This window comes from Alligator mississippiensis, chromosome 3 (genome assembly GCF_030867095.1).
Source record: "Alligator mississippiensis isolate rAllMis1 chromosome 3, rAllMis1, whole genome shotgun sequence".
NCBI lineage: Eukaryota > Metazoa > Chordata > Crocodylia > Alligatoridae > Alligator > Alligator mississippiensis.
Window position 1 is genome coordinate 56,214,176 of NC_081826.1, and position 22,584 is coordinate 56,236,759.

At 41.3% G+C, this 22,584-nt stretch overlaps 1 protein-coding gene across 1 annotated transcript in view; it reads right to left on the reverse strand.

Moving 5' to 3' along the window:
* The window catches only part of LOC109285946 (uncharacterized), a 156,290-nt gene that overhangs the window by 129,063 nt on the left and 4,643 nt on the right, over nucleotides 1-22,584 (reverse strand). The window lies entirely within an intron of this gene.

A 22,584-nucleotide genomic window follows, 5' to 3' on the forward strand; every position in this document is an offset into this window, starting at 1 on the left:
CACCTGGGAACGTGGTGTGTGGTGTTACAGATAGGTCTGCAGCACCACATAACACACAGCTGCACTTGTCTGCACATAGCCTTAGAGAGTACACAGCAGTTTAGCACCCTTTAATGTGTACACCTGTGTTAAGTGCCTTTAGAATGGTTTAAAAGTAATCCATAACACCAATCTGAGATAGCTGAGCTGGCCATGGTCAGACATTACATTTATAGCAAGAAATATACCCTTTTAGTATGCAAAAAGTGAACATACAGCCATTCAAATGCTTTTCATGGTCAGAATTTTTTTCCCCCCACAAATCAATATTAGCTCTTTATAACATCAAATTCTCTACAGGATGACAACTTCCAGTACCATGTCATACATGCCTTGGCCCTCCCTCAATTCAAGAGTGGGTGTGCTCCTCACCTCTCCATAGCTCCAAGGACTCGCACTGAATTTTATCACTTGAGGAAGAATGAGCCAGACTCACAGACTACCATGCAGTCACACTGCTCACCTTCTCTTTTTTGTGGACAAGATAAAATCCTTCCTACCTAATGAACAGGGTAGGAGTCCACTCCCAGACCCTTCCGCCATGTTAGAAATATCCTTTTCTAATGAGTCCAACCCTGACATTATTTACAAGCCAGGGTGCAGTAAGGGCAGTGAACAGGGGACTGTTTTTACCAGCTTTTGAACCTTAGGACCTTTTTGTGAGGCAAACATAGTAGCTACGGAAACTGACAGGCCACTACAGAAACCCACTGAACAGGAACTCATGGGTGGGTGAGCTCATGTTCATATCCTTCCTGAAAGCCTTGCTCAAGTATTGATTAATACAAGCATTAATCACATAATCACATAAGGCTAAATGCAGGCCTGACAGAAGGTTGACCTCGTAACCACCAGAGCCTTAGAATGAAACGTCTCTCTGAAGTTCAGCTTAACAGATCTCTGACAACATTGATGGATAAGATTGAACATTAAGACTGGTGCCTGAGAGCCCAGAACATGCATGAGAAGGACAAAAGGCACGAGGATTAGGGTAATTTGGTTAGAGATGTTGAAGTGTGATATCTAAACACACTATGTAAAAGAATTGCTTGATTCATGTATAAGAAGGCCTGGCAATTTTTGAAACTCTGCCTAAGGGGATTTTTGAAAGAAGGCCTAGGGGACACTGTATATGAACACTTAGTCTGTGTCTTACCACAAGCAACTGGGGCTAACATCTTGTAAACCTCTATACCACCGGTTCTGAACCAGGGGTACATGTACCCCCAGGGGGTACGTGAAGCCTCATCAGGGGTTAGGCGAGATATATATCATACTTTGTCTAACACAGGTTGAAGGGCCAGAAAAAATGTATAATACACGATTACACATAGTTTGACATAAAAATTAATTTCCCATTGAAAGGGGGTAAGCGAAGTCTCACTCTGAGACCAAGGGGTATGTCGACTGAAAAAGGTTCAGTACCGCTGCTCTAGACAGAAGTGTTAGGGAGTTGGTGTTGTGTAAGTAATAAACTTGGCTGAGCCTTTGCCATCAAGCTGTACCTCTGCTCATTTCTTTGGATGATATCACAGTCTCCAAGAAAACACACACAGCACACTCCAGCAAAACAGATAACATCTGACAGCATTCACACAAACAAAACTACACTGACCAAGAGAGAACAGAGGAACAACACTTCCTTTAACAAGCAGCAAATGGATACCTAGGGTGAATGAGGGGATTCCTTGGTGCCTCTCCTGAAGCAGAGACAACATCAGAACCCTGAGGGGCATAAATGTGGCTGGGAGGTCTGCATGTGCATAGCGCAGAGGCTGCCTCCTGTAATTGATAAAGGCCATGGGTGGGATGAAGGGGACTCTCTGTCACACCCTCTACCAAAGTGGAGCCAGTATCAGATTCTCTCCCTGCCAATGTTCCCTGGGTTGACAAGGCGGCGAGTGAATCAAAGTACCAAGCACCCATTTCATACCAAGGGATTCCTCCAATGCTGTTTCTCCCACTGTGGAATGCCTATAACAACGTGGTTGGCCAACTGAAAAATCACATAGCCAGGGCCTTGGTCATATCTGCATGGCTATATATAGCACTTCACAGTAGCCCACACAGAAGCTGAATGAGCTATCTGAAGCAGCAGTGGCAGGCTTTAACTGTGTGGGAAGGAGTATGGCACACACTGGACATCCTCCACTGGACTTAAAGAAATTCTAGGTCCTCTCTGCATTCAGTTGAAGAAGTCCTGAACTCCTCTTTTCACATGACTTCACTAACTAGTTCCCCTAATTTGTTAAGAGTTGTGGTTTGAGAAAAAAAAATATAGACTCACTTTGTTTGTCCCTCCATTTATTTAAAAGTGAATCAACTCATGGTAATTTTTGATGGTGTCCTCATAACTTTCCAAAACCAAGCCTAAAACCAAGTCATCTGGGTTGGAAGCTGCAGAGTGTGTGGGTGGCATTGTGAGCGGCAAATGAAACTGAGGAGAGCCTTTTTGTCAGTGGAAAATGTGAACAGATATGCTGTGGCCCTGCACTCCTACTGCAAGGGAGGCTAATGAGTTCCTGATGGATGTAGTTTCCTGCGCAGACAGCTAATCAGCACTTTCCCCTGTACTTGGTTGTTCTTGGGAACCTCTAGAGATGGGTCCCTTCTGAAAAACATGATGGGATCTTTACACTGGGACCCTGGTTGTGGAGTACCAGTAGTACCAGCTCTCACAATGCTCTGAAGCACTGAACAATTGGACATTTGAATGCCTGTACACGCATTTCTTACCACATTTTTGTGGGGATTCAAATTGCCCAGAAAGTCCTATTACTTCCAGTGAGTAACTATTCATTATTTAATAATAGGTTTGGGTATCTAGTAAGTGTAATAAATGCCAGGAAAGCTATTTTACCACTGCAATCCATAGAAATTATTTTAAAGATATGGGCTAAATTAGGGCTGCCCAAATTCTAAGCCGCCATAGGCCACACACTACATGGATGCCCCCCTCCTCACAGTATCCCATGACCTTTCCCACTCCCTAACAATGTATGCCCACATGATCCCTGTCCTGCTGCAATCCATGATCACCCTCCCCCATACCCTGCTGCATTATGCAGATATGCTGTCCTCCCAACCCTGCTGCAATGCACACCCATGCAATCCCCTTCCCTCTAGAATGCACACCTGCGTGATCCCTTCCCCCACTTGGATGTGCACCTGTGAAATTCCCCTTACCGCTGCAACTCATGGGAACCATCCCTATCCCTGAGCATGGCCCCTAACTCACCCTCAGATCCCTGTGCTGTCACATTGCCGTGCTCCCTGGGTGAAGGCAGGAAGTGGCAACCAGAGGAGGGAGGGGGAAGCCTACAGATTCTGGCTCCATTGGATATGGGCAGCAGCAGCCAAATGATAACTTAGGGCCAACACATTAACCCCTCACAGCCTGGTATTTGGATAGCCCTGGTCTAGATTAAAATTAATGATTTGTAGGCAATTGGTTTGCAGTGAGTAAGTTATCTTACTAGCAAGAACAGAAAGAAAAACAGCAGCTACATGCTGTGGTAGCTTTTGAGCAAATGTGCTTGAGATCTACTTCAAGAACCAGCAACTTGGTTGAATTTAATCAGCCCAAAACAGCACGACTACTAGGAAAGTTCTGCTCAAACCCACAATAGAGTACGGTCAGAAAGGAAGCAATGCAAAATAAAAAGAGTAATCTTCCCCTCTCATTGCAACCTCCGACCTTCTACCCCTCCAATAAAAATAAATAACTCAAAAAAACCAACCCCTAGCCAGATCTCTTATCAATTCAAAGGGTAAACATAAGAACAGAAGAAGTATTTTACCAGGTCAGTATATAACTAGTTCAAGTATCCTGTATCTGACAGTGGAAGAAGTGGATGCTAGAGGGAGAGCATTGAAATGGATATATCTAGAGTGGTCTAGGGTGCCAACCTGAACACTTCTACTGAGGGTCCCTCAACAGGAGCAGGTAAAGGTGTGGGATCTGATGCACAATCCACACAAATCACACCTTCTACTATTCTGCAGGAACGTGGCAGGAGGCATGATTGTGGGATTGCAAGTCAGATCCCATCACACCTTGTTGCCAGTGCAGGGGAAGCCCAATCCCAGGCTCCCTGTGTACTGGCAAGAATCAATCTCCTGTGGCTGGGAGCCCCCTCAGATGACAGGGCTCCCAGCTGCAGGGGTACACTATACGTGCCCGCAGCTGAGAGCTCCATCAGCTGACCTGGGCTCCCAGCTGCAGGTTGGACCCAAGGGTTTCCACATCAGGGAGACCACAGCTGATGTGGTGTCCAAGCCAGTTCACATCCTCAGGCCAATTCGCCAAATCATACCACTAAAAATTGTAATTCTCCTAAAAATATGACTAAACAGAGCATCACATATTCTTCGCTGCTTTTCCCCCCATTTTTTCAACCACTCTCATGAAACTCAATAATTATACAGAAATATATTGAACTTTGGATGTAAATTGCTAACAGATAAAATAAGCTACGATGACAATTATGTAAATGCACATAGAGACATCTTTATATTTTAACTATTAAAAGTTGATTTTAAGAGAAACATGCACCAAGAATCTAATGGTTAGAAACACACTAGTTAAAAAAATAGGCAACCAATATAAAAAAGGTTCTCTCTCACTTCAAAGTGAATGGGCAAAACAGTAATCTTAAAAAAGGAAAAAAATCCAATGAATTTACTTGTCTCCTATATATTGCCTATCATTTTGGTTTAGGTCTTCCATTTTTTCTGTAGAATCCCAATATAAACTTTAGGAATACATAAAAAGAAAAATGTTTATCTGTGTAAATGTGACTGGCAGAGCTACTTCTAAAAAAATTACAAGCTCCAGTAGTACAAATGCTCTAAATAATTAGGACAATAACAACTTTAAACTCCAGTGAGGCAGGCACAATGTCCCCGACCACATTTTGCCACCTATTAAAGCACACCACCATATCTCATTTTAAAAATATATTAGCGTTTCTTGTGAAGTCAATCACATAATTTAGAATGATGACAGTTTTCACCTCCATAATGTATATTTTAAACTTTTTATACCATGTTTATATGGCTTCACATATTAAAATGAATGCATTCATAGTTACGAAAGAGATATTAAGAAACTGGGAAATGGCAAATGTACGGTAATTAAATTTGACTGGAAATCTACTCAATTCAATTAATACAAGAAGTCTCATGTTGTACTGCTTGATTCATCTATAAACAACAGCACTTATAATTTAATCCTCATAATCAAAGCTGTATTGATCTCCAGTATAAAAAAGTTACTTTGACATTTAGAAACATAGAAACATAGAAAAGTAGAGTGGAAAGGGACTTCACAAGGTTATCTAGTCCAGCCTCTAACTAAACCATCCCAACCAAGTGTCTGTCCAACCTGCTCTTGAAAATTTCTAAGGATGGAGAGGTAGCCTGGTCCAATGCTTGACCATAATCAGAAAATTCCTCCTAGTCTCCAACCTAAATTTCCACTGCTGCAGCTTGAGAATGTTGCTCCTAGTCCTGTCCCCTAGAGACACAATGAAAAGCTCATCTCCATCCTGTCTAAAATTGTCTATTTGGTATTTGAAGACTGTTATCAAATCCCTTCAGGCTTCTCTTCTCCAAACTAAAAACTGTTTTTTCAGCTTTTTTTTTCACGAATCATGATTCCTGGGTGTCTAATCTTTTGTGTTGCTCTCTGCTGGGCTCTTTCCAAACTGTCTGCATTCTTCTTGAAGTGTGCAGCCCAAAACTAGACACAGGTTCTTCAGGTAGGGCCTCATCAGTGCTAAACAACCACTTCTTCATTTGATAACATGCCTTGATTTAGGTTTGCACCATTCACTATGACAGTTATTAGAACCAAACTGTTAATAAAATATAAATGAGAAGAAACTTTATATTCATAATGGGCCCACAACTCACAATAGATCAGCCATTCATAAACCAAAGCAAAGAAGAAAGAATGACTATGCCATTAGTCCTTTAAATAAAAAATTACTTTAAACAAAATTGAAAGCTCACCATTGGAGTTTTAAAAGCTTTCATAAAATCTACAGACTTCTCTGGTAGACCACCATAGTTTTTGCCAAAGTAGCAAGAAAGCTAATAATTACTCTCTGTAACAGGAATACAGACTTCATCAAACCATACTTAGGAAATTACTTAAAAGACAATAGGTCACTTTGATTTATGGAGAAAAATACTTAAGACAATTGAAAATGAAACAAAAGTATGACATGGCAATTACAAACAAAATAGAGTAATGTCATAGATTCATAGAGATTGTAAGGCTGGAAGGGACCTTGGAAGATCATTGGGTCCAGCCCCTGCACCAAGCAGGAAAGGTAACTGGGGGTCAGGTGACCCCAGAAAGGTGACTGTCTAGTCTCCTCTTGAAAATTTCCAGAGTAGGTGATTGCATCACATCTGGAGGGAGCTTATTCCATAGCCTGGACACCCTGACTGCAAGAAGTTTTTCCTAATGTTGAGCCTGAATTGATCTTCCAGGAGTTTGTGGCCATTACTCCTAGTTTTCCCCTCAGGTGCCCTGGTGAACAGTTGCTAACCAAGTCCTTGATGTACTGCCCCTAGTTTAGCGGTAAGCTGCTACCAGGTCCCCTCTCAGTCTTCTCTTCCTTAGGCTGAAGAGTCCAAGATCCTTCAGCCTTTCCTTGTATAGCTTGTCATATGACTCTGATCATATGGGTGGCTCTTCTCTGGACTCTCTCAAGCTTGCCCACATCCTTGTTAAAGTGCGGTGCCCAGAACTGGATGCAGTACTTCTGCTGCAGTCCCACCAGTGCCAAGTAGAGCAGAACAATCACCACCTTGGCTTTGCTGGAGGTGCATCGATTGATGCATGCCAGAGTATTATTTGCCCTACTGACTACAGCATTGCACTGCCGGCTCATATTCATACTGTGGTCTACAATTCCCCCCAGGTCCCTTTCATTTGTAGTGCTAGTCAGTTTGGTGCTGCTAAGCCTGTAGGTGTTTTGGGGATTGCTTGTCCTGAGGTGGTACACTTTAAATTTCTCGACATTGAACTTCATCAGATTCCGACCTGCCCAGCTTGCTAGCCTGTCCAGGCCCACCTTTATCTGTAGCCTATTTTCAAGTGTGACCACACTTCCCCATAACTTGGTGTCATCTGCAAACTTGGCCAGTGAGCTCTTCACCCCCACATCTAAATCATTAATAAAGATGTTGAAAAGTACTGGAACAAGCACTGACCCCTGTGGGACTCCGCTGCCCACTTCTTGCAAGGATGACACAGATCCATTCACTATGAGCCTCTGGGTCCTATCCTGCAGCCAGTTTCTTACCCACCTGGACTGTCTCAGAGTTAAGCCCACAATCCTGCAATTTTCTCATGAGGACATCATAGGATCCTAGATCAAAGGTCTTTTGGAAGTCTAGGTATATGATGTCAACCTGCTCTATCGTATCCAGGTGGCGAGTTACCATCCTCATCTCCTTTTCTGACCAGGTAAGGCAAGAGCTGCCCACGATGAAGCCATGCTGGTTGTCATTCAGAATCTTACCTTCTGCAAGCTTATTGCAGATAGATTCCTTGATGAACTTTTCTAGGATTTTCCTGAGGATGGAAGTTAGGCTGATTGGCCTATAGTTACCTAGGTCCTCCCTCCTGACCTTCTTGTGGATGGGCACAACATTGGCCTTCTTCCAGTCCTCAGAGACTTCTCCAGAGCACTACAAGTTGTGGAAGAGTTTTGCCAGGGGTTCTGCAATGACTTGGCCAGCTCCCTCAGCACTCTTGAATGAAAATCACCCAGTTCCCCTGACTTGTCAAGAATCTTACTGACAATTTTAAAATTCAGGATATTTAAAAACAATGCTGAACCTTACAGATAATATTGTTTATAATTCATTCAAATAATTTACTTCTGTTGAGGTATTTTGCAGTGTATTTTTGTTTATAAGTCAGGATGTGTTGTATAATTTATTTTAATAAATGCAATAAAATATGAATGCCACGTTAAGAAAGTTCTTAGTACTGAAAAATAGGAAATGTAAAAGGTAAAGTTTTGTATGAAATTTCTTTTTTTTAAGGTAATGCTATAAGAATCACTATGAAATTAACTTTTCTGCAGGAGCAGTTACAATTACAAGTTTTTTACAATTAGAATTACAAGTTCCCCCTCCCCTGTTGATTCTACCTGTTGATTCAGCAGGGACCGTAGCCAGAATGTGGTCTACTAGCTAATTCATAGACACTGCTCAGCAAGGCATACGAGAGGAGGAACTTCCTGCTTAGCAGGAAGTGGTGACGGGGTGTGGGGAGGGAGCAGCCTGCAGCCTGTGCTGGAGCTGCAGCCAGGGAGCAGAGGGGTGGGGCCAGTCCTGCTGTGGAGCAGAAAGCCTTGCCCAGGCCAGAGAGCACGCCAGGATGCTGATGGTGTTTATCTTAAACCAGGATGGGGTCTGGGACAGACATTGCATAAATCAGTTTGACCCAAATCAGTTAAGTCTGATACTACATTCAACCAGGTTTATCTCAAACTGGTTTCAGCCATTTTCAAATTGGTTTACCTGCACTGAACATCTGTTCTGTTCTGTTCCAAGTTTAAACCAGTTTCTGACCACTTAAACTGCTTTATGTGTAATGTTTGTACCTAGCCTATATCTTTCTTCACACACCTGATTCAGTATGGGTACATGTCAAAAATGGGGTTTACATTTCAGAGAGGCAAGGAGATTTTGGAGGGAATGGTATATTTTATTGGACCAACTGTCTGATTGGGACAGATTTTAAACAAGCTTTTAAACAAAGTACCCTTCTTTAAGTCTGAGAAACAAGCAAGCTCCATTTTAGTTAAGTAACATAACAATAGCTTGTCTAAAATGCCATATGGAAACAAAAACACTCCATTTAGTGAACGTACAGTATTGGATGAAAAAAGCCTATGAAATCTTACGCATTTCTGAAGAAGTTAGTCTCTAAGGGTGCATCCAGATGGGCACACACGTGCAGTTTGTGGCACTGCAGACCCATCTGTGGCCCCACAAACTGCACGCATGGCAAACGCAGGTATTTGCCACATTGTACATTTGCAGCATGGTAGGCTTTATTGACACTGGGAGATCCTGGTGTCAAAAAAATACCCATGCCAAAAAAAAAGAAGACCAGGCTCTGGTTTCACACTCCAGCTGCTGGTTAGGTCCACGTGCCTGGATCACCACCACTGGAGCCTCAAGAGGCTCCAAAGACCCTAGGTAAGGCTGCTGGGGCAAGCCCAGGTGCTGGACCCAGCCTCCCCTACCCCACCCAAGGCAACTTGCCACACACCAGAGTGTACCTGCTGGCCATCCCTCGAGGACAAGTAGCAACAGCACAACTATGTGCCACTGCTGTTTGTCCCTGGGGAAACATCCCTTGGGAAACAAATGTGCACTTATCTAGACATGCCCTGAAGTACCACCCTGCCCTGCCTTCTGTTTGACTTCAAACTACTATGGCCAACTTCTTCTTTCTATGTCTGTTTAACAGAATGGGGCACAGTTATAAATAAAGCAAAGAGATGTTATCAGGATTAGGTGAAAGACAAGAAATGTGGTAGAAAGGATAAGCTGGTAAATTGAAGAGTAAGACCATCCAAGAGGGAAAACCATCCATATCACTTCTGGAGAATAGAGATTACCAGGCAGATTATAATGACCCATAAAATCAATGCTTATTTCCCAGCGTCTAATAAAGTTACAATCTTTTGCTGCCAGGCCTGTCTTTTAATGGTGTTTTATAAAATTTCACTTACACGTAACTGTGAAGTCAGAAAGCAAGTGGTTGTTCTGTGAACAGTATTCTCCTTCCCATGTTTGTACATCTATCCTTTATCTTTTTCCCCGTGTTAGTTCATCCTGGAGCATAGTTTTTGTCTAGTTTCACCTACATAGTTTCCAAAAGGAAATCTGGTACACTGGATGAGTTACACCACATTCTAGGATAGACATATGTAGGATCCATGGATTCTGATTGGGTTTTTGTTGGGGATTTTTTTGGTGGTGGGAGCTGTTTGTTGTAACAGTAGTGGAGATGATTTGACAGGTTTTGTATCTCCTGTAAAGGCAGGGCTGGATGCCATGATGTATCTGTTGATCAGTAGGAAGTTTACTTCTGAGGATGAATTGGGCAAGGTTAGGGGTTGTTCGAAAGCTAAAAGCCAGAGGGTTGGTAACATTTCTCTTAAGGTCTAATCCTTTTCAAGTACAGGTTGCAATTGTTTGATGAACCTTCTTATCAGTTCTAATGTGCATTTGACAACCAGGAGTATGTAGCTGGGCTTGCTACTCTGGTCATAGTAACCGACCCTTCAGTTGGTTATTTTGGGTTATTTGGGTGGCTTTTTTCTGTGAGAACAAATGGCATTGTTTATTCCATATGCAATTTTTGACAGACTATAACAATGCCCTTGTATCACCCTGACTCGTCCAAACTAAAAATGGATGGAATGCATTTACCATTATTTCCTGTGACATGACTGTATTTTGTGATTCTTTTTCTGGAAATGAGTAATTGTAGCTGCTCCTGCAGAAAAGTTAATTTCATAGTGATTCTTATATCATTACCTTAAAAAATGAATTATTAAAAATAAAAGTATTCTCCTTGCCAAATAGAATTTTGCTCAAGGTTCACCATGTTGTCCTCAGTCTAACACATCTTTCAAAGATATGGTCTACTTCTCTGCTGAAGTGTTTTGGTTGGGTAAAGGCAGTTTTCAGGCTGGCAAGGTAAGTGTTGCAAGTATTTCTTCTCAGAGCAGATATGGTGGTATCCAAGTGCCAGACTGTAGATTACAGCTTTTCTGTGGTGTTTAGGAAATTGTAGGTTCTGTGGACATAAGTATGGTGGTGTGTGGGTTTTCTGTATATAAGCGTTTGTGGGGCACCATCCTGCATGTGGCTATCTGAAAACTTGAAGTTAGTGTAGATGTATTCCAAAGAGAATTCAATTGAAGGGTGGTTGTTGTTCACTACTGCTTTCCTTCAATCTCTTCTATTGAAGTTGTTACTCTTTTAATAAAAGAAATATTCATTGGAACAGCGATTTGAACGTGATACACCTACAACAAAGGTGAGTGCCCTAACCACTGACCTATAAACTCAATCTCAGTTTCCTTCTGCCCAAATTAATGTTTAATGGTTTGTTCAAGTAGAACAGCGTTAACAGGACACAGATAGAAATTCATCCCAAAATATCTAACCGCTACATGGTTAGGGCATTCTCCTGCATCATTTGAGACCTATATTCAAGTCCTTGCTCCAAAACAGGCAGAGTAAGGGTTGTAAACGAGTTTCCCCTCCTCAAAAATAAGTATCTGTAATTTCTGAGTATAACTAGGTGTTTTTCTTTTTCTATCAGATGCCTAGATTAGGCACCTGACTCCAGAAGAAGAGGCATGGCTAAGAATTCTTAGTGGCATCTCCTTCCATTCTAGAGTCAGGTGCTGAATTAGGCCCAGAAGGCATGTTATTTTAGCCCAGACCCTGACCTTCTCCTCATCATTTGCTTCAATTTAAATATAGTTGAGTGCCTCAGCTGAAATAAGTGGAGTTATCTCAGTGAAATCCAGGGCCTCTGAGCAGAGAAGATACATGTTTACACAAACAATCTGGAGTTTTTTTCTGCAGTATACCATATTAATTTTATTAATCTGTTATGGCATGTTTGCAAGACTATATTTTATTAACCACAAGATATGATGACATACTAAAACATGTTATTAGATAATTCTGAAAGTTTCTTAATAAAAATATACAGATATATTAAAAAACTATGCACATTTTTTTTCCAACACATAACCATCGACTATTTTTGAGGGCATCAACATAATAATGAGAGTAAAGCTCAACATGGCTATAGCTCATTGTTAAGCCTGCTTGGTGCATGAACATGTTGGAAAATAAAAAATTACAAAGTATGGTTTATTACAATCACAAAATATGACTGCTATGTTTACTTTTATTGAAACAACAAAATGAGCAAAAGAATTTGAGGGAGTGGTTACTTATGATCATATAAAATATTACAATGTTGACTTAATCATTTCATAGTTGAAACACAGTGCTGCAATTACCTAGGTGCAATCCCTTTGCAACCATCCACTCTTTTTCCCCACAGCCCTCAAAGAAATTTGAAAATTTGGATTTTGAGCCCTTAAGACAAAGGATGTTTAAAGCTAAGGTTTTAGCTCTACATGTCATGTAAAATTTCAATCCAGAACTGCAATTCAAATGTGATATTTTAATAAGGGTCTGTGTTTGTTTAAATACATGATTCCCAAAGGGTGTGCCATGAAAAATGAGACTTTATCAGGATCAGAGACAGTCTGCTGAGCATTCCATGGGACCAGTAACTTGGCAGTGGGGGAGTGTGGCAATTAACACTACCACTGCTCTCCTGCCAGCAAATGCCCAAGCCCTGAGTTGCTGAATCATGCTCCTACAATGCCCACTCTGCACGTTGGGAACAGGCCCCAACTGCACCAGCCTCATGCCACAGGATTGGGCCTTGGCTGCACTGGCCACGCATGATAGAATCAGAACCACAGATCAGATCTGACCTAGGGACCAACCCAACAGCACTATATATATATATATATATATATAGTGTATATAAAAAAAGATATGTATACTTTTTCAGGTATAAGAGTTTAATGTGCCACCAGTTCTAATTCAGAAATAAACGGCTGTAGATATCAAAAGTTTGGGGAACACTGGTTTAAACCCATGAACAGTTTCCATTTAATTTTAAATGCCTTGACATGTATTGATGCACACTCTTAGACTGAAGACAACATGGTGAGCCTTGAGCAAAATAGGATACTTTTATGTTTATTATCATTTAATATTATTGGTGCATTTAATCTTTGATTATTATATGGGATTTTGTGAGAGCAGTCCAAAGACACTAACTGTATTTGGGGAATAAGCTGTTTTTCCTAAAATTGATCCTGAAAATGAAGAGTCAGCTTATAAGCAGGATCAACTTATAATTGGAAAATAGGTTACTTTTTTACATAGATTGACAAATAACAACTGGTATTCCTGCAGTATATAGATATTTAATATAATTTCAAATATATTATTGCTAAGCTAACCCCTCAACCACAATACTCATAAATACATTTTTTAAAACATGTTATTTGGGCATATAGGAGAATTTAGTCTCAAAAAGAAAAGTGAATATTTCTTGATTCATGAAAAAACAGATTTCTGCAGGAACTTTTTAGTGCAAGAGTAGGGGAAGAAGGTTTACACAAAATATGAATGAGTGAAAAAATCTTTAGAGTAACTCATTGGTGGTCTACAAACTAAGGGCCTGATCCTATTCAAATAAGTTTTAAGATACATATATCTGGAGAGAGCTGTGATTCAGTACTCACTGACCACTACTATTAATTGGTTTAGTCTATCTGTAACTGTGTTTTTTTTTTCCTCTTGATAAGAATTATCATATATACTCAAATAGAAGATGACCCTGATTATAAGGTGACCCCCCCCCCCCCCCCAGTAATTAGATTCCTTATAAGGAAAACGTATAAATTTGTTATAATTTTCCAGGTATAAAATCTAATTATTGTAGGTTTGCCTTGAATTTGTCATCGTTCTCCACACACACACACCCCGCCCCCGCCTTCCCTCCCCCCACAGTTGCTACAGCAGGAAAAATAAATCTGGGGAATGAAGTAACCCTTTGATCTCTGATTTCCCCCAACTTTTTCCCTAGGCAGCCCCTCCACACCCCATACTCACACCCTGCTCTCCCTTAGCACATGGAAGAGAAGCATAGTACCTATGCATTTAGTTTATCTGGAATTGCTGCATGTTACCTTTATTTTTATTTTTTTTGAACTGCTTTAAGTTTTAGTACAGGTACTACTTAAACAGTTTTGAACAGCACTTTGACGCCTACTTATATGTAGTACATATGCATGATATTATTCCAAAGCCAAAGGCTTATAATTTACCACATAGGTCATTGAGCTGGGCCCCACCACAGTCAACAGTGTTTCAAGCCATGGTGATCCCATATCTCAGCATTGCTCAGTACGTGCGTGTACTCCAGATACTGCACACCCCAAAAGGAGCCATGTGCTAATTAGCCCCCACTCATGATTGGAACTGGTGTCACAAATCCTAGGATTCTCCAAAAATGTATATGCAAATGAGGTGCAGGGCAATCTGGTTCAGCTTCATCTCATGAACGGCAGGGCCACAGTAATCACATGTGACAGGTGGGGAGAGAGGGCAACAGAGGGATTTGGGGTGAACTATTTGGGCCCCTGTTTTGTAATGGTTGCCAGACATTTAATGATCGTGAAGAAACAGGAATCATTGGCAGTGGGGAAAAAAGGCACAGCTCATCTCTGGGAATGAAAAGAAAATCAAAACATATTCCTTGGAGAGAATCACCATGACTTTAAGAAGTCTGTAGTGAGGGGGGCCGTGCTAAATGAGCACAACTACCATATGTTTTATACATATGGGCTGCACTAACCTGTTCTCATAGTAGGTTCCCATCAGCATGTTTGCCCTATGGGGGCTATATGTTTTATAATCATGCTCAGCACGGGCTGCCTTTAACCAACTTCACATTTGAGTAAATATGGTAGATACTGTCTCAAAAGATACTTTGACAAAACAGGAAAATTATGTCAGTTCTTCCTTTATTATGTGAAATATTATCATTCTGATTCAAATAGGCACAGTTTTAGTACACTTGGTCTCTGAAAGTATGGTTGTGCCCTTAATATTTTAAATATTGTCAAATACGGAGCTATATCATAGGAACAACAGATATTGCTTCAGTTATCACGTACAACAGTACAACATAGACACCATGGACCAATATCAGCTAGAGACAAAATTCCCAGAGGGAAAACCATGCCTATGCTGTATATGATAATGGAACTTGCATATTTTACTCTGAACAACAGCTTGATAACTTCTGAAAATGATCTGTAGATTTTTTTCTGGGGTATTGTCTGAGTAGGCAATCTCCCAGAGAGAGAAACGTATGTAATAACATCCTGTGTATCTGGTTACTCCCAATGACAGATACTTTATAGTTGTTCATTGACAAGAACCAAAAATTGGTATCTGAAATACAGAATAGGCCAGCACATTTGTAACTTTTGGTTATTGGATAGTACCTGGAATACAAGGCCTTCTATCCAGACAGATTTCAGTGGTTCAGCAGAGATAGGGCCTCATTGATTAAAATACAAATACAGAATTTCAATTGCAACTGCAATATAGAGTCCTGACTCTGTGTTCCTTCCTCTTCTCTGACAAGCATAAGCCCTGTAGTTCTTCCCTGATAGTTTCATGAAGCACTTTCAAGAATTCTGGATGTGGGCCTTTTCTATACATCTTTAAACAAATCTTTCAGGTAAGTCATTCATGATCTTTTTTGAGATGCACTACATACATATTGTGTGCATCCATTAGGGATACTGTCCAACTATACCTGAAGCATGTAACTAAAAAATGCTTGGAAAACACTCCATACTAAATAAAAAGACAAAGAACAAAACCCAGGGAAAACCATAATAGACATGAGCTCCAGGTACAATGTACAGGACTGCATAAACTGATGCCTGAGGCATCTAGTCTTGGAGATGAAGCAACTGTTCCAAAGGGAGCATATAAGGAAGATCACAAAGCCCTCAGTATGTTGACAATACTTTGTTGTTGAGGCAGGATTTGGGCTGAAGAGCAGCACTCCAAAGGCAAAGTGAAAAGTTTGCATAAAGAGAGAAATAATATGATAAAAAGGTGGAATACATAACAGCATATTCCTCAGAGGGCAGGAGAATGGGATGTGAAGCGAAAGGATGGAAAAAAGGATTACAACAAGACAGATTAATAGTTATTTTGGCTACATTTCTGAGTGAATAGGAAAACATGACAAAGGGAATCTATTCTTCTGTCCAACCAATAAAACCAGTCAAGAACAATCAATAAATGTAATGAGCAAGTAACCTGTAGAAATGGGCTTATATTAGTTTCTTCTAAAAATGTAGACTCCAAAGGAAGTACTATAGGATTTAGGCAGATTCCCCTGAAAGTATTTAAAAAGAGTGTCAGAGGAGAGTCAGTTGGCTATTTGATATGTACTCCTCAGCTCTTCCTGCCACTGATCTTGAAATAACTCTAGAAGAATATTCCTACAGAATCTTAATATAAATGCCCACCTACGCCATATGCCAGTAAAATGCATTAGCAATCCACAAAGCACAGAAATAATACTGCAATTTAAAGTTGTAGAAGCATCTGAAAAATACATATTTATTGCATGCTGTAACAGGGAACTCCTTTCCCTCTTACTAGTAAGGCCACAGAGGGTAGACAACGTAAGGCAGCAGTGCAGGTGGGATGAACCTGGCACTAATAAAGGCAGTAATGAGCAAGCAGCTACACCTGGCCACAGGATGCAGCAGGCCTGGTCAGGTGATGGAAGTAGGCAGGTTAGGGGGATTTAAACACAGACAAGGGGATGACCTAATCAGTGACCTAATGATTGAAGGGAAGCTGGGTGACAGTGACCACAAGCTGATCACCTTCACCATCCGCCATAAAGCTGGTAAGTCAATCAGCAATACAGAAGTCCTCGACTTCAGGAAAGCTGACTTTGACAAGCTCAGGAGGCTTGTCAATGAGGACCTAAAAGACCACAACCCGAAGGGGAGGGGAGTTCAGGATGAGTGGTGGCTCTTCAAGGGAGCAATCCTGGATGCACAAGCAAAGTCTATCCCGTCTTGGAGGAAAGGCAGCAAAAGGGCACAGCAGCCCCCTTGGGAACTAGCAGACCTCCTGCATCTTAAAAGGAAGACCTAAAAAGGATGGAGGACTGGAACCACCACCAAGGGGGAATACTCTGCTCTGGTCCGGACCTGCAGAGAGCTAACCAGGAAAGCCAAGGTTGTGATGGAACTCCAATAGCTAAAAATATCAAGGACAATAAAAAGTCCTTTTTCAGATACGTGGGGATCCGGAGGAGAAGCAAGGGCAACATTGGACCCCTCCTAAACCAGATGGGACAACTGACAACCGATGCTCAGGAAAAAGCAAACTTACTAAATGGGTACTTTGCATCAGTCTTTCACCAGTCCCATGAGACAACCCTGCCCACTATGGGACAGGGAGGCCTGGGTGAGGGAGATTCCTTACCATCCATCAAAGCTGACCTTGTGAAGGAACACCTTGACAGGCTGGATACCTTCAAGTCAGCCGACCCTGACGGTTTACACACAAGGGTATTCAAATTGCTGGCAGACGTCATAGCTCAGCCCCTGGCATGGATCTTTGAGAACTTCTGGTGTTCTGGTGAAGTGCCTGATGATTGGAAGAAGGCCAATGTAGTGCCTATCTTCAAGAAAGGGAGGAAAGTGGATCTGGGAAACTACAGACCCATCAGCCTGACCTCTATCCTGGGGAAGGTCTTGGAAAAGATTATCAAAGAGGCCATCCTATACAGGCTGGCGGATGGCAATATCCTGAGGGATAACCAGCATGGGTTTGTTGTGAGTAGGTCTTGCTTGACCAATCTCATTTCCTTTTAAGACCAGGTGACCTATCATCTGGACCAGGGGGAAGAGATTGATGTCATATATCTTGACTTTAAAAAAAGCCTTCAATCTGGTATCCCATGATCACCTCTTGGCAAAACTGGCTAACTGCGGCCTCAGCCTCACCACAATCCGCTGGCTGGGGAATTGACTCCGCGGCAGGACCCAGAGGGTGGTGGTTGATGGAAGTCAATCTTTGTGGTGCCCTGTGATCAGTGGGGTCTCTCAGGGCTCTGTCCTAGTGCCTTTACTTTTTAACATCTTCATCAATTATGTAGACATTGGTGACAGAAGCGGGCTGGCCAAGTGCACCGATGACACCAAACTCTGGGGTAAAGCATCCATACCTGAGGAGGGTGATCCAGGCAGATCTTGACAGACTCAGGAAATAGGGGGATGAGAACCTGATAGTGTTTAACATCAAAAAATGCAAGGTTCTCCACCTTAGGAGGAAAAACCTGCAGCATGTTTAGAGGCTCAGCAGTGCTACACTGGTTAGCACTACAGATGAAAGGGACTTGGGGATTATGATTGACTACAAGATGAACACGAGCCTTCAATGTGATGCTGCGGCTAGTAAAGCGAGCAAAACACTCACTTGCATCCATAGATGCTCCTCAAGCAAATCCTGGGTCATCATTCTCTCATTGTACTCAGCCTTGGTGAGGCCGCAGCTGGAGTACTGCATCCAGTTTTGGGCTCCACAATTCAAAAAGGATGTGGAGAAGCTTGAGAGAGTGCAGAGGAGAACTACGCGCATGATCAGAGGTCAGGATAACAGACCTTATGACGAGAGGCTGAGAGCCATGGGACTTTTCAGCCTGGAAAAGCACAGGGACAATCTGGTGTCCACCTGTAAGTTTATTAGGGGTGTTCACCAGGATCTGGGGGAACGTCTGTTCACCAGAATGCCCCAAGGGATGACAAGATCAAATGGTCACAAACTTCTCTGTGACCATTTCAGGCTGGACATAAGGAAGAACTTCTTTACTGTCCGAGTCCCCAAGGTTTGGAATAGACTGCCGCTGAAGGTGGTTCAAGCACCCACTTTAAATGCCTTCAAGACACTTTTGGATATTTATCTTGCTGGGATCCTATGATCCCTGCTGACTTCCTGCCGCCAGGCAGGGGCCTGGACTCGATGATCCTCCAGGGTCCCTTCCAGTCCGAACGTCTATGATATCTAAGGCTAGACCAAGGCAGACAAGGGGAGAAGAGTGGTGTATGCGCAGGCTGTGGATGGAAGCGGAAATGTGAGCTACCCAAGGGAACTGGGAGAGGGAGCCTCAGGACAGTATGGCCTGTGAGCTGCTTTGACAAAGGGGAGAGCTTTGTATTCCATTTCTGGAGCAGACAGCTTGTGTCTTTTGGTTTATTGTTTGATTTGTTTTGGGCTTGTGAACTGAAGGAACAAATCATGGCTACAGGGGAAGAAGAGGCCACAAATAGGAAGCCAGGGGTGCCCTCCCTATTTGTTTTGACATGGGGGCTAAAGAAAAAATCCCAAGCTGAGGGGAAGACCATAGCTCTCAGAGATGGTACTAAAAGAGGCATGAGTTGGCCAACTGAGGCCAGGCCTAAAGCCCAGAAGCTGAGGTCCTTACTAGTGGGCCTAGACTGGTGTGGCCAGAAAGAAAAAAGGGCCTAGGCTTGGACAGTGGAACCCCAAGAAGCCCTCAGAATACCTTCAGGGACAGCCCTGTGAAGGGGGAAACCACTTCATGGGTGTGCAGGAGACATGAATAAGGCAATGAGTCTGGTGCAGATGTCCAGGTAGCCTGCGCAAGTACTGACGATCCTACAAATTCCTTACACCTCTCAATATCCAGTAACATCAAAAGTCATGGTAGGCAAGTAATAGAGGCATAGGAGGCCAGGAGAGGGTAGTAGCAAAGCTGCGTGGGCTTGACAGACAGTCTGCACATGCCCCACACAAATGAACTTATTTAACAGTAGGACCTAAATCACATATACTTTCACTGTATCAAAAGAATATTTCAAATTCCCCTTCCCTTCCACTCAACCTAAAACTAAAGTTATTGTTTGCAATGTGGTAATGCCAAACATCCCAATCATGATCAAGGCACCACTGTGCTGGGCACTATATATAACACATAGAAGCAAGCATGATGCCTGGTCTTGAATAGTTAACAATCTAACTTGAAAAAAGTTGCAACGAGTGTAACACAAGAGAGGAAGAAGAGCAAGTTTAACTAAAATAGGAGCATACAATGATACAAGTTGCTATATTTTATGGTTTCAATCTATTTAATTTCTTCAAAAAAATCAAATCTGCTTTCTCTAACTATTGCAATCTCTAACCATCATTGAGTGGCCAATTTCCTGAAGATGTCAGTGCAAGGTAGCTTGAAAAGAATGATTCTAAGTAACTGATTAAGGGAGGGCATAATGTGTAAGAAGCAAAAAGGATGAAATCATAGAAACAACTGCGGAAGAAGCAAGTAAGTATTTCAGTGAAAGGATAGGCTGAAGTATATGACATATTAAGAACATATACCTGAAGAGCACCAGAAATATAATAAGCTCTTAAAATGAAGGACAACAAGTTTATATCTGATAAAGTGGAAAAATGGGGAAAGAGGAGGTATTCCAAAGATGGTGAACGTGGTCAGAATGACACACCTAAAAAGATTTTTCATGCTTTATTTTGAAATGTTTGTCCAGGAAGATGGAAGAAATGAAAGAAAAGAAGAGAACTAACTTGTAATCAGTACAGCTACAGGACTCTTTGATAAGCAACCTAGAGAAAGATATGGAGAAAGATCATGTTGGAGATGAGATCAAACATTTGTCAGTTTGTAGAAGGGATTTTGTGATGACAAAGAAAAGGAGAAAAAAGCTGATGGAGAGAATGTATTTATAAAAATAGAGGGAGAGAGTAAAGTAAAGTGAGAGCAGAAGAGAATTCATAGACACTGATAGACTGAAGTCCCCAAAAGCAGTGGTTGAAAACAACTGGAAGTGGTGCAAGTGAGGTTTGGGGGAACCCAGAGAGTCAGATACATTGATGAGAAAAATTGACATGGTAAGAGGCCTTGGTCAAATGTGGGCAGAAAGAGAGAGAAGGAAATGGGATAAATATATGTAGGTAAAAAGAAAAAGAGAGCGGAATAGTAACACAATGGGAAAAGAAGGAAGTAGGGCTGGTGAGAGAAGTAGGTAAGAACGCAGAAATCACAGCAAGGTGAATATGAAAGAATGAGAGGTGGGAAAGAGAAACTAAGTGACAATGGATAATTCTACACTAAACAGTTAAGGCCAAATTAAACTGTTTCTGGTCATTTAGACCATCTGATCATGCTTGCTTCTGACAATTTGGAGCCACCTCAGATTACTTCTCTCTGCATCCAGTATGCCCAGTGAGACAGACAAAAGAAATGTTGTGCAACGGCTGGACAGGGTCAAAGGGAAGGCACACTGCTGAGAGCCAAATGAGAGGTGTAGAACTGATAAGCTGAGCATCAATAATGCAATAAATCAATCAGTAAACAGGGCACTAAAGCAATTCAGGAGATGATCATACAAGAAAGTAACAAGTTTTGGGTTAATGAGCAAGTCAATAGGGTGGCTGAAGCAGATAGTTGGCTTGGCCAATGACAGGTACAGATTTGCAGTTGGACAACAGATGCTCAATGACAAATGCATTAGGAGAAGAAGTTCACAAACGGTCAAACTGTGGTGAGATTGTTAGGGGCCAATATCAATTTACCATCATGCCTTTTGTGTTCTATGTAGGACCAATGACCTCTCAAAGGATTATGGAGCACAGCACTGGATATGTAGACAATGTAATCATCTTCAATCTAGACTGGGAAAGCCATAGGGGATATTCTGATAAGGTGATCACTGAATTACAAAGGGCAGATTTCACTATAAATTAGAAGTAACATGCTAAGGCATGAAATAACTGTGCATCTTTGATATGTATCAAGATATGGAAAGATCAAATCAAAGAAACTTAGGTTGAAATAGTTTTAATACCTCTAATGACTAAACCTAAGGGAACAGGGAAGGAGAAAAAAAATACAGGCACAACAGATTACTGTCATGCACCAAATTTTGCAATAAAATGGCCTGTCTAGTATGGCTCAAAATAATGACCCACAGAAAGACTGCAGTCTTGTCTCCAGAGTGTGATAAGGGTTTAATGTACCACAGTTAAGAATGCACAGGTTTGAAAAGTCCAGATTTTACTATACCATTTATCATACAAATAAATACCTCAGAAGTGCATTTAGGTGAAGTGAAATCTGTATAGTAGGAACCTGATTACAAGGGAATCTCTGCCTGAAACTCTACTAAAAGAAGACTTAATTAGGGGTTCAACGTTAAATATTCTGGGATGTTTGTGTTTAGAATGTGTGTGATTTCATTTTCCTTGGTACATCAATAAACAAGCTTTGTGAACTATTTCTACAGTGCTCTACTAGTCTCTTCTTCACTAACTGCATTCCCTTTTATGCCAAAGTGAGATAACAAATGGTTAATACTTTAAAAACAAACAAACAAACAAAAACAATTGGTGTACCAATTGTATCTACTACCAATTTTATCTTCTACTACAGTATATGGATTTTTAATACACAAAAACGTACAGGATTCAGATATTCTTAGATCTTAGATTCTTGAATAATGCAATTCAAAGGCATAATTGATGTACAATTACACATAAATCTCTAATTGATATTTCATTTAAACCCATTTCCAATACATTTGCCTCATCAAGAATGTATTTGAAATAAATTAATCTCTACTTTAAAAAAGATATACCTCACTAAGAAACACTGCTGAAGTTACTTCTTCAGGATGTAGTATCCCTACTTTTAAGAAACTATCAATTTTAAATTAATTACATTCTTCCAAATTTTATTGTAATATTGTTCTGATAAGACAGATAGAAGACTCCTTAACTAGACATTTCTAACTAGATGACTTTTTA